Source organism: Balaenoptera borealis (assembly GCF_965194805.1).
Source record: "Balaenoptera borealis genome assembly, chromosome: 9".
NCBI classification, from domain to species: Eukaryota; Metazoa; Chordata; class Mammalia; order Artiodactyla; family Balaenopteridae; genus Balaenoptera; species Balaenoptera borealis.
The window spans coordinates 117,589,199-117,608,191 of NC_138873.1; positions in this window are offsets into that span (position 1 = coordinate 117,589,199).

Consider the following 18,993-nt stretch of genomic DNA (forward strand, 5'->3'; position numbering starts at 1 on the left):
TTTAAATGCTTTTCCTAAACAAAGAGTTTGTCCACACTAACAATTTATCCTTAACCAATATGTGAACACTCTTACAATAGTAATACTCCTTTTTCATTGGAATCATTGGGAGACTTATCACTTGCATTTATTTTGGAATCTTTTCAGAAATATAATAACATGTTTTGTGAAGTCCATGATTATTTTCAGAGTTGATGTAAGCTTCCTTTATAATGAACACTGACAAGGTAGATCCTAATATGCCAGGAACAATTCTGCAACTCATTTGAAATCCATTTTGCTCCAAATTAACACTAAGTATCACTTTGGTCATTTCGAGATCATACTATCTAACAAATAGAACTATTTTTACTTAATTTTAGAGCAGTCATTATCATCACATGATAAATGAACTTAAAAGGAAAGAGCTTGATTCTTCCACTGTTATTATCTTTTGTCAAAAAAATCTAGCTAAATCTGTTGCTTCGTGACAAGACACATTCCATTCCTCTACTTTGCCTTCAGGGGTCCTGACACTTGAGCCACTTGAACAGGAAAAATGTCGTTTACATCCCATATCTCTCATTCTTAATTTTCTACCATGGCTATTTATTTTCTGAAATTTGTTTACCTCTCTTTGCCAACATGATCAGTTGTGATACAATAGTTTAATAGCCTTTTAAATTTTAAGCTAATTTAATTTTGGTAGGCAATATAAGACCATAGTTAATAAGCCAAAAATATAAAGTGAAAAATCTCCCTTTCATCCCAGTTCCCTAGCCAACCAGCCCTGTTCTTCAATGCTGCCCAAGGTAAACACTTATAAATTCCTCCCTTTCCCTCCCTTTTTTTTAAACTTCCATAATGTCTTTATGAATGTACATACCAATATAAATATAAATTATTTCCATATTTTATAAAAAATGGCAGTCTACTATACACATTGTTTGTATCTTGGTTTTCACCACTTAATATATTTGTATAGGACATGCCCTAATTCTTTTGTATAGCTGACTTTTTAAAAATTTTTTGCTGTAATTTGTTTAATCTTCAAATAATGAACATTAGGGTTATTTCCAAATGTTGCCATTACAAACAATGCTGCAATGAAAAAACTTAGATATGTTTATTTCATATGTCTGCAAATAAATCTGGAGATTAAACTTCAAAAATAGAGGTGGTTGTTCTTATTTTTCATTTTTATGGACCAAAAACACAGTCAATCTGAAATGTCTTACACTATAAATGCTTTTATTTGAATTATATTAAAATACCACACTAATAATATAATTTAAAAAAAATCCCCCAGACTGCTTCCAACAAAGAATATCTGTGGGCCTTGGGAAAGTTATTTAAAATCTTTGTTATTCAGTTTCATCATCAGTTAAAGCATGGATAATAGTCATTTCTACCCTCTAGAGTTGTTTTAAAGACCAAATGAGTTAATATATGCTAAATATTCAAACATTCCCTGGGACATAATAAGTGTTCAAAAATGCTAACTATTTATTACTATTCTAAAGCTTAGAGAAATTTGTGATATTTTGTAAAATACTTGGGTTAAGCATTGACTTGCTAAACATTTTTTCAAAACAATTGGAAGATAAGTCTATTTTATGGATTTTTAATTTTAAATATCTTGCCAATCATGACAGTTTATACCTCAAATTGTTAATATAAATTCCTAGGGCAAGATTCAAAATTAATAATAATGATGTAAATTAATATTTCAAGAAATCTTCTTAATAATTTCCCTGGTTTATTTCTTTTCAGCTTTCATCATATAGTGGGGCTGACAAATAGCTTTAGTCGTTTTAAGGTTGAAAGTATCCCCTCTGACATTTTCTGGGGGTTTCTTCATGTTTACATTATGATTGCAAATGTAGAACTACAGATTTTTTTTTGGAAGTAATATTTTTCAGCCACTTGCCTTTTTTGTTATGTTTCATTAATAATAATGTGTTGAAATACACTGAAATGCTCAAATGAGAAATAGTGATCAAGTGGACACTTCCAGGCTCTCAAACTCCCACTGGTCTATCAGAGTATTTTTATATACCCACAGATGCAAATTATATGTGGACCATATAACTTATTGTCCAAACTGGACCAATTTTGAAAGTGAAAGAGGACAGGAACAAACTAAAATTACTCTGAACAAACTAAGAGGGATTGTCCTCCAAAGTATCTGACTGTGATATTTGACATAAATTTTTCAGGAAATTTAATTCTTTGCTTTCTTATAATAAAAAGTAAATGTAAGTGGAGGTGCCCATTTAATTAATTAATTTATTTATTTATTTAGTACTGTAGTGACTAGTCCTGCACACTCTCCGAGTTTCATTCACCCTAGTGGAGAGACAGGTGGTACACATGACTTCTTTAAGATGTTTTGCTATTGATTGAAGGAAATAGGTTGGTAGAGAAGGAAAGAGATTTTAAAAGTTTGTTGAAAAAGCACAGATAGATGGAAGCATTTTGCTGTAATGTGGCTATAGGGTGATGCAGACAGAAAAGCTTGAGCACATATGTTCCATCCCCAGATCAGCCAGTAACTCACACGATGATCTCCACGACTTCAATTAACCAGGCTGGTTTGTTTGCTCATCCATAAAATAAGATAGTTCAACAAATGACCTTTAAATTTACTTCACTGACTTTTGCATACAGCAATTATTTTTAACATTGCAACTTTTTAAAAGTTTCAACAAATAAGAAATATAGTTTGTATAATCCTTACTTGCTATTAGGGAAAATTCACTACTTGTGAAAACTTGACAAAACATCAGCTGTGTCAAAAATATTGAAGACAATATAAGGGGAAACTTGTAACAGTTTTACATATTCCTCAATTTCCTCCTTAGTATTTACATATTGTTTACTTTTTTCCCCATTACTATTATTTTGCATTCCTACTTGTATGTATGTTTGTTCACAAATTTCTGTCTATTGTGGGTCTCTGACTCCCAACTCACTAAGTATTATTTTTGTGTTCCTTTTTATTATATGAACTAATATAAGTTATTTCTCTAGATGGGAAATGACCCAAATTTAGAACATTTAAACAAATTCTTCCGTTTTTATTACATGTGTTAATTCTCATATAAGTCCTGGGTTATTTGGTAAAATCCTGCTTATTTGATTTAATCCTAAATCATATACTGTTTTAGACATGGAAAGTAATGATAACTTGCATTTGCAAAGAAATGTTCTTCTGTTGTAAAATTCTATTAAAATGTCCGATAAATAAAAATAATGATTGTTTCTATTAGGTTTCTATCTAGGTAATGCCACAAAAAAATGTTATAAAAAAGTGAAAATTAAATTAATCAATTATCTGGTCGTCAAAATGTGGTATTATTAATCTAAGTTTCTTAAAACTCCCAATTCACTGAATTGCTTGTTGTATCAATACCATGTAGAAAACTATGCAGAAATTTTGGATATGTTTACTTGCAGAGGAAGACATGTAAGGAATAATTTCACATTATTTAAATAACATGGTTTTGTTTAGATATTACCAGTAAGCTTTAGATTTTTATGATTCATCACAACAAAAAAACGTTTGCACCAATTTCATTGTAAGATCCTAGAGACTAATTTGGACACCCACATCCAGGAGACTTGGGATGAGAAGGAGAAATTGGAGACTCTAACATTCTGTTAGAAAAGAAAACAAAATCTGTATCTCAGAGAAAAAGCAGAATCCATACTAAAAGTTGCTACATGGTTTTCTCCTCAGAAAGAGGCGATACCTCTTGAATTGGTGGCTAAAAATAGAATCCCTCCATGTTATTCAAAACATTCCCCCAAAGAGACAGCTCTCAGAAGATATGATGTGAAGACCAGAGATAATTATAGTAAACATTTAAACTTGATATATTTTTCATAAAGTGTGTACATGAAATCAAATTTCTGCATATATAGATAATTTTCAAATGACAAATCCTGGTTAGTACACACAGCATTAACTAATTAAAATTTTACATTTAGTTATGGGAATAAATATTAATGCCAAATCGAGATCAGTCTGTATGCAAGCCGCTTGCATCTACCACCTCTGTCCTAGGATTAATCATTTCTTATACTACCAGAGACTCTGATTAAATATCATTATCATGAAATGCGGAAGAAATATCTCATTAAGGCATTGGCTGACACTGTTTTATTCATCACCAACACCTAGTTTGATTCTTGGTATAAAACAACAATAAAATAACAGCTGATGATTATGGAGATACTACACATGAGGCAGTTTGCTGTGGGCTATTTGATTTGATCTTTACTAAAATCCTGTGTTTTTAAAAATGAGGAAACCAAAATTTAGAAAGGTTAAATGTCTTGTAATAAACCACACAGCCAGTGAGACATGGAGCTGAGACAGACATCTAACTCCAAGTCTGTGCTTTTAACTAATATTTCGTAGTAAGTGCTCTATAAATTATTTAAATTATTTTAATGTTTTATTTTATCACTAAGAGAAACCCTGTCTATCATAATTCAGTGAGGATGTATTGATAATTACAATATCCAGACAAGAAATAGAGCTGAAGGTAAACCCTGTTAAAAAGCAGTCAAAACCCATCTGGGAACCCAGAAAAATGGGGGGGAAAATCTCTGAGGAAAACATCTGTTATACAGCCCATTATTTTATTTAAACATGAGCCCTTAGTCCCAGAATAACAGGCTTCAATTGTGAGCAAAATATATGTCTTTACTTACAAATTTGTTATTTGATTTTTCCTTAGTTGATAGACTCCAGTAGACAGTAAGGGATTAAAAAAGGAGCCTAAAGGGTGAAAATTAGATTATCACTATAGGAGTAGATAGCAAAGACAAGAGGAAAAATATCAACTTAATGGTGATTTGGTAATACTTTCATAACAAGCTTCCCTGCATGTCTCAACTGCACTTGAATTGTTACTCTTGCTATTGAGTTATATATATATATATATATATATATATATATATATATATATATATATATGTAATTTATTATATAATTTTTATATATCAAAAATAAATAAAGATTATTGACCGTAGCTGAAAGGATATTTAGTATATGTGATCCAGTTTAAGATAGAAAGTAAGTAAGCACTGTATTTAGGAAGATTTTCACCCAAAAATAGCAAACCGATTTTCAGTAAGTTGAAATGTAAAATTCAATTTTCTACAATAATTTGTTTTTAAAGGTAAATTAATTGCTTGATCTTACCAGATTAATGACTGCTATCATATATGTTAATAAGTATATTGTTTACATATGAAAGGCCCAAACTTGGAGTCAATTTATTTGTTTAAAACAAAGGTAAAATGAAAAACAGAAAAATAAGTATTAACAGGAGATATGAAAAATAACTTAATTGAACTTCCTATAATAACATCTATATTAGTATTAGTATTAAATGTATTTACATTTAAAGGTGATTAATAAACTTGGAATTGAAAGTAGCAGTTTGAAGTCATACATTTATGTCTTCTCCCTTACTGAGGTTCACTTAAATGAGAAAAAGTTATAATTGTACAAGGATGAAAAGCAAAATAAAGGACAAGATGCATGAATAATTTGGGAGCAATAGAAATCTGGTGAGATTTTTACCCAACTGAGCAAACAAATTCCAAGTGACTGCAGAGGGGATATTACCAAGCAGCAAGCCTATGTATGTAACAGAACCCCAGATAGATTTAAACATTGAAGACACTTATTTCCTCAGAAAAGGGTGATGTATGAGATGAAAAGAGATGGGTAGAAATTCTGTATAAGCGATCATTATCAAATCACACCATTAGGAAATATGCAGAAAGGCCAAAGAATGGGTGAAAAAAACACATCCTATATAGAAGATCAGGCATCAGAATGGCATCGTGTTTCTCAATAGCAACAGAAGAAATCCAGGAAACAATGAGGCAAATGCCCTCAGAATTTAGAGTAAAATTTATTTTCAAGCTAGGAGCCCATAGCCAGCCAAAAAATTAATCAAGAGGGAGGAGATTATTTTCATGTATTACAAAATTTTCCTCCCATGCAACTTCCCTGGAAACCCACTGAGATTGTATTCCACACACACACACACACAAAAAAAATAGAATACACCAAGGAAGAAAAAGGTATGATCCAAAACATAGGCACTGAAAGAAAAAGATGAATAATACTTAGGATAATAGTGAAAGCAAATTTCAGGACCTCATAGCTATGAAGCAAATCAAAACTGAGCAAGAGTACCAATATCAAGATCTCAGGAGGCAGGCTGCGTGGGAGGGAGAATGGAACTGAGAGGTTCCACTAGTGGAAAATTATATCAGAGGCTATCAAAGTAAATAGTATGACCCTAGTTATAAATACAACCTAGCAAATTAAAATAGTAGGTATAAAACTCCATGAAGAAATGGAAATAAAAACTATTTACATAATGCAAAAGCAATAGATAATATTGGCTAATGTATAACCCAATAATAAATAATCTATGGATTAAAAATACCATTACAGGCATTTTATGGATAGAAATTCTAGAATGAAGAGTTAAATTATTTGAAATGCGTTACCTCTAAGGAATTGCTCTTATGAGTCATGAAATAAACACTGAAAAGCTGTTTTTCATTATGAATCTGAAGTGCTCTTTTAATTTTAACTTACGTACATGTTACCTTGATAATTTTTCAAGCATTTGAAAAGGAAATTAAACCAGAGAAAAACTATTACCTAGAATTGAAAAAAGAATTGAATTTTTAAACTTACATAAAACTTATTTTTTAGATAATATTTGACCAAGTCCACACTTACAGATAAAAAGTACACTTAAAATGTACCAATTTTCTAAAAATGATAGAATAATTTATGACTGAAGAAAATATCATTTATTAAATCAGTGTATTATCTTTCAGTACATAATTTAAATCCAAAAGCAACTGTTAAGTTAACTAAAGCTTTATTCCTTGACTGAAAATGAGTATCTACAAAGTGTCGACCCAAAACCTATGGGATGCTGCAAAAGCAGTTCTTAGAGGGAAGTTTATAGCAATACAATCCTACATCAAGAAACAAGAAAAAGCTCAAATAAACAACCTAACCTTACACCAAAAGCAACTAGAGAAAGAAGAACAAACAAAACCTAAAATTAGTAGAAGGAAAGAAATCATAAAGATCAGATCAGAAATAAATGAAAAAGAAGTGAAGGAAACAATAGCAAAGATCAATGAAACGAAAAGCTTGGTCTTTGAAAAGATAAACAAAACTGATAAACCTTTACCTAGACTCATCAAGAAAAAAAAGGGAGAGGACTCAAATTCAAAAACTTAGAAATGAAAAAGGAGAAGTTACAATGGACACCACAGAAATACAAAAGATCATAAGAGACTACTACAAGCAACTGTATGCCAATAAAATGGACAACCTGGAAGAAATGGACACATTCTTAGAAAGGTACAATCTCCCAAGACTGAAGCAGGAAGAAATAGAAAATATGAACAGACCAGTCACAAGCACTGAAGTTGAAACTGCAAAACTGTTCAGGACGAGATGTCCTCACAGGTGAATTTACAAAACATTTAGAGAAGAGCTAGCACCTGTCCTTCTCAAACTCTTCCAAAAAATTGCAGAAGGAGGAACACTCCCAAACTCATTCTATGAGGCCACCTGAGGCCAAAACCAGACAAAGATGTCACAAAGAAAGAAAACTACAGGCCAATATCGTTGATGAACATAGACCAAAAATCCTCAACAAAATACTAGCAAAATGAAACTAACAACACATTAAATGGATCATACATCATGACGCAGTGGGATTTATCCCACAGATGCAAGGATTCTTCAATATATGCAAATCAATCAGTATGATACACCATATTAACAAATGAAGGATAAAAAACATATGATCATCTCAATAGATGCAGAAAAAGCTTTCAAAAAAATTCAACACCTATTTATGATAAAAACTCTCCAGAACGTGGGCATAGAGGCAACCTACCTCAACATAATAAAGGCCACATATGACAAACCCACAGCAAACATTATTCTCAATGGTGAAAAATGAAAGCATTTCCTGGAAGATCAGGAAGAAGACAAGTTTGCCCACTCTCACCACTATTATTCAACATAGTTTTGGAAGTCCTAGCCACAGCAATCAAAGAAGAGAAAGAAATAAAAGGAATCCAAATTGGGAAAGAAGAACTAAAACTTCACTGTTTGTAGATGATTTGACACTATACATAGAAAATCCTAAAGATGCCATCAGAAAAAAAAAACTACTAGAGCTAATCAATGAATTTAGTAAAGTCACAGGATACAAAATTAATACACAGAAATCTCTTGCATTCCTATACACTAACAATGAAAGATCAGAAAGAGAATTAAGGAAACAATCTCATTCACCATTGCAACAAAAAGAATAAAATACCTAGGAATAAACCTACTTAAGGACGCAAAAGACCTGTACTCAGAAAACTATAAGACCCTGATGAAAAAAATCAAAGACGACACAAACAAATGGAGAGATATACCATGTTCTTGGATTGGAAGAATCAATATTGTGAAAATGACTATACTACCCAAAGCAATCCACAGTTTCAATGCAATCCCTATCAAATTACCAATGGCATTTTTCACAGAACTAGAGCAAAAAACTTCATAATTTGTATGGCAACACAAAAGACCCCAAAGGGCCAAAGCAACCTTGAGAAAGAAAAACGGAGCTGGAGGAGTCAGGCTCCCTGACTTCAGACTGTACTACAAATCTACAGTAATCAAGACAGTATGGTACCAGCACAAAGACAGAAATATAGATCAATGGAACAGGATAGAAAGCCCAGAGATAAACCCATGCACCTATGGTACCTAATATGTGACAAAGGAGGCAAGAATATACAATGGAGAAAAGACAGCCTCTTCAGTACGTGGTGCTGGGAAAACTGGACAGCTACATGTAAAAGAATGAAATTAGGACACTCCCTAACACCACACAAAAAAATAAATTCAAAATGGATTAAAGACCTAAATGTAAGGCCAGACACTATAAAACTCTTAGAGGAAAAAATAGGCAGAACACTCTATGACATAAATCACAGCAAGATCTTTTTTGACCCACCTCCTAGAGTAATGAAGATAAAAACAAAAATAAACAAATAAGACCGAATTAAACTTAAAAGCTTTGCACAGCAAAGGAAACTGTAAACAAGACAAAAAGACAACCCTCAGAATGGGAGAAAATATTTGCAAATGAAGCAACTGACAAAGGATTAATCTCCAAAATATACAAACAGCTCATGCAGCTCAATATAAAAAAAACAAACAACCCAATCAAAAAATGGGCAAAAGACATAAATAGACATCTCTCCAAAGAAGACATACAGATGGCCAAGAGGCACATGAAAAGATGCTCAACATCACTAATTATTAGAGAACTGCAAATCAAAACTACAATGAGGTATCACCTCACACCAGTTAGAATGGGAATCATCAGAAAATCTACAAACAACAAATGCTGGAGAGGGTGTGGAGAAAAGGGAACCCTCTTGCACTGCTGGTGGGAATGTAAATTGATACAGCCACTATGGAGAACAGTATGGCGGTTTTTTAAAAACCTAAAAATAGAACTACCATATGACCCAGCAATCCCACTACTGGGCATATACCAAGAGAAAACTGTAATTCAAAAAGACACATGCACCCCAATTTTCATCGTGGCACTATTTACAATAGGCAGGACATGGAAGCAACCTAAATATCCATTGACAGATGAATGGATAAAGAAGATGTTGTACATATATATAATGGAATGTTACTTAATCATAAAAAGAACAAAACTGGGTCATTTGTAGAGACGTGGATGGACCTAGAGACTGTCATACCGAGTGAAGTAATCAGGAAAACAAATATTGTGTATTAATGCATATATGTGGAATCTTTAAAAAATGGTATAGATGATCTTATTTGCAAAGCAGAAATAGAGACAGTGACGTAGAGAACAAACATATGGATACTAAGGGGGAAGAGGGAGGTGGGATGAATTGGGAGATGGGGATTGACATATATACACTATTAATGCTACGTATAAAATAGGTAACTAATGAGAACCTACTGTAAAGCACAGGGAACTCTACTCAGTGCTCTGTGGTGACCAAATTGGGAAGGAAATCCAAGAAAGAGGGGATATATGTATATGTATAGCTGATTCATTTTGCTGTACAGTAGAAACTAACACAATATTGTAAAGCAACTATACACCAATAAAAATTAAAGGAAAAAAAAGCAAAGTGTCAAAGTGAATTGTCATTGTGTTATGAAATATAAAATGTGGTAAATTCAAAGATTTTCATGAAATATACATCTGGTATTTTTCATTTTTGGCAAGTAATAATGTTTAATAATCAAATCAGTACTCTTAAGGAAACTGCGATTAGTTTAAAATATGATACATATTAATTTAAGGACTTGGTTTTTTTTCTTTTTTTTTTTTTTTTTTTTTTTGGCTGCACTACTAGGCTTTTGGGATCTTAGTTCCTGACCAGGGATGGGGATTGAACTCAGTGTCCCCTGCAGTGGAAGTGCAGAGTCATAGCCGCTGGACTGCCAGGGAAGTCCCAGCACTTGCTTTTATTATCGTAACAATTTTAAGAATACTGGTCACGTATTTTGTAGAATTCCCCTAAATTGTCTCATGATTAAATGAAGGGTATGGGTTTTTAGGAGGAAGACCACAGAGGTAAAGTGCTTCTCTTACATCATTATGTAAGAGTTCCCATTATCCCCATGACTTATCACCATTGATGTTGACCTGGATCACCTGCGTGAGGCAGTGTTTGTCAGGTTTTACCACTATAAAGTTACTCTTTATTTCCTTTTCTATATTGCACTTTCTGAATGTAAATCACTGTGTGTAGTCACACTTTAGGAGTGTGGTTGCTAGGTTTCCTTATGGCTACCAGGGTATCATTTCACCTCAGCCCTCTCAACTGACAAAGCAAGGAAATATACGTACTGAAATATATCTATATACTGACTTGTGTATTTAAATATATGTATAAATATTTCTATATATCACCATCTGTATCTATCTTAAGCTAAATATGACTTCCTACTGATGTTTCTAACTCTACTTCATTACCAAATGGGTCATTGTAGCTTTGTCTCCTTGCTTGTCTAAAATGTCCCAAAATCAATGGGAAAACCTAGCTCCCACCACCTCTTATTCATTTACTTAATTGTTCAATTCAAATATACATATACAGTGGTTTCAGAAATAGTTCACATATTGCCCCATGGGAAATAGCTTTATCAACTAGAGTAAAATGTTATGTAGAATTTCCTCTGTCTTTAGTGTTATAGTCTCTGCTCATTTTCAGAGTTACTTAGGTCAATGTTTTCTTTTTCCCACATCCCTTTCAATGAGGTTATTTCATTCATATATCTGTAATAAACTTACATTATTTTGTCAGAGTCTGAATTCCACGCTAGAAATCCCTCTCTGTCCAGTTGATTCTTTTTTTCAATTTTGCATATGCTAAGGTTCACTTCATGCTGTAAAGTTCTATGGGTTTTGACAAATGCCTAGTGTCATGTGCTACTACCGTACCATGTAGAATAATTTCACGGTTATATCTGTGAGTCTGTTTGTTGTTGTTTTTGTTATATTCACTAGTTTGTTGTACTTTTTAGATTCCAAATAAGTGATATCACATAAAAAAATAAAATAAAAATAAAAATGATCACTTATGCTCTATTTTTTCAACACTCCTACCACCGAACCCCTTAGCAACCACTGATCTGTTTACCATCTACAGAGTTTTACCTTTCCCAATATGTCATATAAACTGAATCATATAGTATAGAGACTTTTCAGGCTGGCTTCTTTCACTTGGCAATATGCATTGAATTTTCATCCATATTTTTACATGGATTGATAGCTCATTCCTTTTTACCATTGAATAGTATTCCACTGTATGAATGTATCACAGTTTATTTATGTATTCACCTCTTAAAGGGCAAGGTCATTGCTCCCAGTTTTTAGCAGTTATGGAGAAAACTGCTATAAACCTCTGTGTGCAAGATTTTGTATGGACATAAATTTATGAAAATTTGAGTAAATATCTAGCGGCATGATTATTAGATTATAAAATAAGATTACGTTTAGCTTTACGAGAAACTTCCAACTATCTTCCAAGGTGCCTGTACCACTCTGCACTCCCACCAGCATTCACAGAGAGCTGGGATCCTCGGCATCACAGGTAACTGGTACTGTCAAGGTTTGGCTTTTCGACATTCTAATAGGTGTGTAGTCATATCTCATTGTTGTCTTAATTTCCATTCCCTAGTGACAAATCATGATGAACATTTTATCATATGCTTATTTGTCATCTGTGTATTTTTCCAGATGAGGTATCTATTAAGATCCTTTGCCTATGGTCTAATTTGTTTACACTGTTTTCTTATTGCTTGAAGAATTATTTGTATATTTTGAATATGTCCTTTCAGATGTATATTTTGTAACTATTTTCTCCCCGTCTGTGGCTGGATTATTCATATTCTTAACAATCTCTTTCATTAGATCTGTGATCAATTTTGAGTTAATTTTGGTGTAAAGAGTAAGGTCTGTGTTTAGATTTAATTTTTCACATTTGAATTTCCAACATTCTAGCACCATTTGTTGAAAAGATAATATTTTCTCCATTGAATAGTCTTTGGGCTTTTTTAAAAAAAAAAATCAGTTGACTACATTTGTATGGGTCTATTTCTGGGCTCTCAGTTCTGTTCCATAGATCAATGTGTCTATTCTTTTATCAATACCACAGTGTCTTGTTTACTCTAGTTATTTCAGGTGTCTATTTATCCTTGTGGAGTTTTGATAGTTTGTGTCTTTCAAGGAATTGATTCATTTTCATCTAATTTATCAAATTTGTAGGCATAGAGTGGCCAATAATAGTCCTTTATTATTATTTTAATGTTCATGGGATCAGCAGTAATGACTCCTCTTTTATTTCTAATATTGGTAAGTTGTGCCTTCTCTTTTTTTCTGGGTTAGCTTGGCTAAGAGTTTATGAATGTTATTGATCTTTCCAAAGAACTAACTTTTGGGTTGATTTTTACATATTGTTTTCCTATTTTTGATATTCCTGTTTTTTATTCTAATTTTTGTTATTTTCTTCTTGATTTGGGCTTAATTTTTTTTTTCTTCTATTTTCCTAAGTTGGAAACTTAGGTTACTGATTTTAGAACTTTTTTATTTTCTAATATACACACCCTATACTATAAATTTCTAAGAAGAGATTTCACTGTGTTCCACATATTTTGATAAGTTTTGATAAGTTGTTTTCATTTTTATCTAATTCAAAATATTTTTCCTTATAATTCCTCTTATAATTCTTTTTTGACCTATGGGTTAACTGGAAATATGTTATTTAATTTCCAAATTTTTGGAGATTTTCTAGCTATTTTTCTGTTATGGATTTCAGGTTTAATTCCCTTGAGATCTAAGAACATAATTGGATTTCTATTCTTTTAATAATTTAAAGATATGTTTTGTGTCCCAGTATGTGGTCTTTCTTGGTGAATGTTCCATGTGAGCTTGAGAAGAATTTGTATTCTGCTGTTGTTGGGGGAGTGTTCTATAAATGCCAATTAGATCAAGTTGCTTGATGGTGCCAGTCTCTAACGTCTTTGACTGATTTTCACTCTGCTGCATTTATCAGTTACTAACAGAGTGGTTTTGAAGGTTCCAGCTATAATAGTGGATTTATCTACTTCTCCTGGTAATTCTATCAGTTTTTGCCTCCCATAGTTAATTACATAAGATACTATCAAATTATCAAAATGTTATAACATATAAAATATTAAAACACCTTGATCTTATAAACATAAACAGAGTGTAAGTGCTCTGTTACTATAGTTGTGAAATAGCACTTTTATATTTTTGTTACTTTAAAAACCACAATAGGAAAATATAATTTCTTAAAGTTAACTTGTAGGTAAATAAAGTTATCCTGTGGATAAATAAAAGTCTGAAATACGGTTTATATTAGTTATAAATATTAGTATATTAGTTATATATAATAGTTTTCTCTGTTGCAAAGTCTTCATATTTTTAAATACATTTAAAAATTCAGAGTTTAGTGTTAGAAATGGTGTACTTCATATCAAAAAGAAAACATAACAGTAGGTCTTTTGAGCAGGAGTTCTGAGATACCACACAGCTATTTACAAACAATTTGCTTTCAGAAGGAAAATTAATGCATATGATATTGTGGAAGAACAAATTCATAGCTTTCGTGTTGAGATGTAATGATAAGAAATGTGAAATGACATACTTATGAGGAGTGAGGGATAATTACAGTATTCAAAATTAAGATATAAATGTCATATATACTACCAAATGTAAAATAAATAGCTAGTGGGAAGCAGCCACATAGCACAGGGAGATCAAGGTGCTTTGTGACCACCTAGAGGGGTGGGATAGGGAGGGTGGGAGGGAGATGCAAGAGGGAGAGGATATGGGGATATATGTATACGTATAGCTGATTCACTTTGTTATACAGCAGAAACTAACACAACAATGTAAAGCAATTATACTCCAATAAAGATGTTAAAAAAAAAGAGACAAAAATGTCAACCTGACATTGTTTTTCCATTCCTTTATCTTTCTTAGGTTTGTGAAGATGTTTTTATCAAGCTGCTGTCTTTTTATCACTTGCATAGATCATAATTCACCAGTGGAAATGCAAATTTATCCCACGATCTGCTCCACGGTCTGAAAATGTGACCTTCAAATATCACTAATCTTCTAAAGAACAAGATAACAGGAAAATAGAGTATCACAGAAAGGATATTTTGAGGAAAATATTATTTCAAGTTAGTATTTTGAAAAGAAATGTCATTAACATTAAATTGAGTTCCAACTTTCAAGCATAACTGATTTATAGTTGAAAAAAAAAAACCCTTCAATAATACTCTTAGTGAATTGGGTGTTTGCACATATGTAAAACAAATCGTAACTCTAAGCTATCTGATAAAATTATTAAAAGCATTCTTTTTCTACCCTAATTAAAATGAACAAATCTATAACCAGAATATGATTCCTTGTATTGGTTTTTCTGCAATGTTGGTCCTGTTTTGCATCTTAATTTCTTATAACTAGTGGAGTAGGGGGTTGCATTTTTTTTATGTGTGTGAAATAGTTAGTAACAAAACTGTCTCAAAGACACCTCATGTAAAAAAGTCCTCTCAATGTTATTCACATTATAAATATATAATTTTAATGGTATTAAGTCAACTTTATTCTGGGAGTTACGTTTCTGAAAATTTTCTGCTGAACAAAAGTATAATCACTTAAGTAAGAGTAATTTCCTAACTAAAAGTGAGGGATGAGTCTATATCATTTTTGAAGACAAAAAATTACGCTTAAGGTTTTTCTTGGGGTTTTTTTTTTTTTTTTTGGTTTGTTTGTTTTGATGGTCTAGATGCTCTGTAGATTTGTTTGAAGGCTAAATTATTACTGAAGATAACTTACAATCATGTTCATTCTGTAGGATTGGGGAAAAGATTATATCCTTGACAAATAGACATTTCTCATTGCTACCTAATAGTGTGGTATTCCAGAAAAGTTTCATGGTAGAAAATATTCAAGGAATTGTCTATACATGTTTTCTGGTATTGCAGAAGTAAAAGATGATCCTCATCTCATGAACTGTCCTGTTAGATCAATCATAACAAACAACCTTAAACTGGAGGCAGAGACAAAGGAACAAACCCTGGAAGCCAAAATGAGAATTTGGAGGGCCAGATGAAAGTTGACCGTGGGTTAAAGGTCACATGGGAAATGATCTCTGCCAGATGTTCTATTTTCAAAATCCACTTGTGATTTTGAATTATGTTCTAATAACTATCCTTCTCTTAATGCCATCCATTATTCAACAAGTTCTGAATGTTTAGATTGTTGTCACTTATGGTTTTTTCTATAAAATCTACTCTCAACAAATTGAGTAGAGAAGGGATATGCCTCAACCTAATAAAGGTCATATGTGGCAAACTCACAGATAACATCATAATCAATGGTGAAAAGCTGAAAAATTTTGCTCTAAAATCAGGAATAAGATAAGAGGGCCCATTCTCACCACTCCTATTCAACATAGTAGTAGAAGTCCTAGCCAGAGAATTCAAACAAGAAAAAGAAATAAAAGATATCCAAATTGGAAAGAAAGAAGTAAAATATCTCTGTTTGCAGATGACATAATCTTATATATAGAAAATCCTAAAACTCCATCAAAAAATCCACATTAGAACTAAAAAATAGATTCAGTAAAGTTGCAGGATATAAAATCAACATACAAAAATCAGTTGCATTTTTATACACTAACAAAAAAACTATCCAAAAAGAAAATTAGAAAATAATTTCATTCACAATAGCATCAAAAACAATAAAATACTTAGAAATATATTTAACTAATTAGGTGAAAGATTTGTACACTGAAAACTGTAAGACATTGATGAAAGAAATGGAAAAAGACACAAATAAATGGTAAGATGTATGTTTGTGGATTGGAAGAATTCATATTTTTAAAACATGCATACTACCCAAAGCCATCTATAGATTCAATACTATCCTTATCAAAATTACAATGGCATCTTTCACAGAAATAGAATAAACAATCCTAAAATTCATAAGAACCACTAAAGACTCCAAATAGCTAAGCAATCTTGAGGAAGAAGAACAAAGCTAGAGGCAACATTCTTTGATTACAAACTATATTACAAAGCTATAGTAATCAAAGCAGTATGGTCCTAGCATAGAAACAGACACATAGATCATTGGAACAGAATAGAGAAGCTAGAAATAAACCCACGCAAAGAAGGTCAACTAATATTTGGCAAGGGAGCCAAGAACATTCAAACATTACAGTCTTTTCAATAAATGGTGTTTGAGAAAATGGGTATTCACATGCAAAAGAAAGAAATTGGACTCTATCTTATACCACTTACAAAAATTACCTCAAAATGGTTAAAATATAAAATCATAACACTTCAAAAAGAAAATATGGGAAAAAAAGCTCCTTGACATTGGTCTTTGAAACAATTTTTTGGATATGACAACAAAAGCACAGCAACAAAAGCAAAAATAAACAAGTGGGACTACATCAAACTGAAAAGTTTTTGCACAGCAAAAGGAACAATCAGCCACATAAATAGAATCTAATTTAAAAATGAGCAGCGGATCTGAATAGACATTTTTCCAAAAAACACATACAAATGGCCAATAGGTACATGAAAAGATGTTCAGTATCACTAATTATCAGGGAAATGCAAATCAAAACCACAATGAAATATCATCTCACACCTGTCAGAATGGCTATCATCAAAAAGACAAGCATTAACAAGTGCTAGTGAGAATGTAGAGAAAAGGGAATCCTAGTGCACTGTGGGTGAGAATGTAAATTGGTACAACTATTATGAAAAACAGTATAGACCTTCTTCAAAAAATTAAAAATAGAGCTACCATATGGTCCAGCAATCTTACTTCAGGATATATAACCAAAGGAAGTGAAATCAATATGTTGAAAAATACCTGTATCCTCATTTTCCCTGCAGTATTATTTACAATAGCCAAGACATGGAAATAACAATCTAAGAGTCCATCAACAGATGAATGGATACAGAATTTATAAATATAAAAGCTCTCCTAACCCTCAGTTAAAATAAAATAAAATTGTAGGAGGGATTATCAAAATCTTAAAGAATGTAGAGGGGATGATTTCTACCATTTCTTTGTTAAAATCTGCAAAAACCAGATTGATTATGGTGAGTGATGGTAGACTATCGTAAGCCTATATAATGCTGGCCCTAATTGCAGTTACCATACTAGATAAGTCATTTTTACTGGAATGATCCCCAGCTTCTGAAACTCTTTATGCAGTTATTAACATGGGAAATGAGTTCTCAAAAAATATATCGATAAGGAAAATCAAAAGCAATTCACTTTTACATGGGAATGACAGAACATTCATTCATTCATTCATTCATTGCCTTAACATAAGACCATGTAAAATCTTTCGCTCTCTGTCAAAATATATTCTGCAGGGATTTCATTTGTTTTGACACTCTGCAGAATGCTGTAATGGTCCACTATATGAATGATACTGTGCACACATGAAGCTGTAGTGAATAAACAATGAAATAAATAGACATACTGTTATAATGCCTTTCTCTTATGACAATATGTTTCAGAATAAATTCAGACATTTAAATGCAGCCTAAGAACATATACATTCAGCCTAGCTGGAGTCTAGACTTTTCTTAAATCTTTAGAATTCCTTTATGGTTTTAAGTGGAAATCAAATATATTAATAGTTTTAAAGGGGAATCCTTCTGAAACAGTAATGGCTTTGTGAGTAAAAAGAAAATTCAGCTTTTACACACTTAAATCAAAAAAAAAAATTTTTAACCCGGAAAACGGCTAAATATACTAACAACAAAATATTCATTTTGCTAAAATCCCAAGGACTTATATGTTAAGGTTCAGTGTATTTAACAACTTGTTTGAAAAAGACTGGGGAAGACTACCTGACATATTAGTTAATATTTTTACATAAATAAAAGTTTAATCACTGATTTCAACCACCCTTCCATTTGTAAAGTTTGCATTGCATGTAATTGTAAGGTTTGCGTCACAAATGTGACCTTTTGTCGTCTGACAGAAGGAGCCTGATTATTTTTAGCAGTTTCAAATATCAAGAGCTTTATGGTTTTCTTTTCAAATCCAAATAACAATAATACACCTTTAAAAGAAATAGAAACTAGCATATATATTTGACCAATAGCAACATAAGATGCCCCATTGTATCTTTTAGTGTGTAAACCTTTTTAAAAAGTCTATCTTAAACTAAGACAAACAAGTTATTGGAAATTGTTTTTGACACTCTGCCAGGTAGAAAAAGTAGTCTATTTGAGTTCCCTCCCTTCAATTTCATGCCATCTCAGTGAAAATTCCTTCTCTAAAGTCACTGAAACATCAGGAAGCAAAGGGCTTTTAAGGA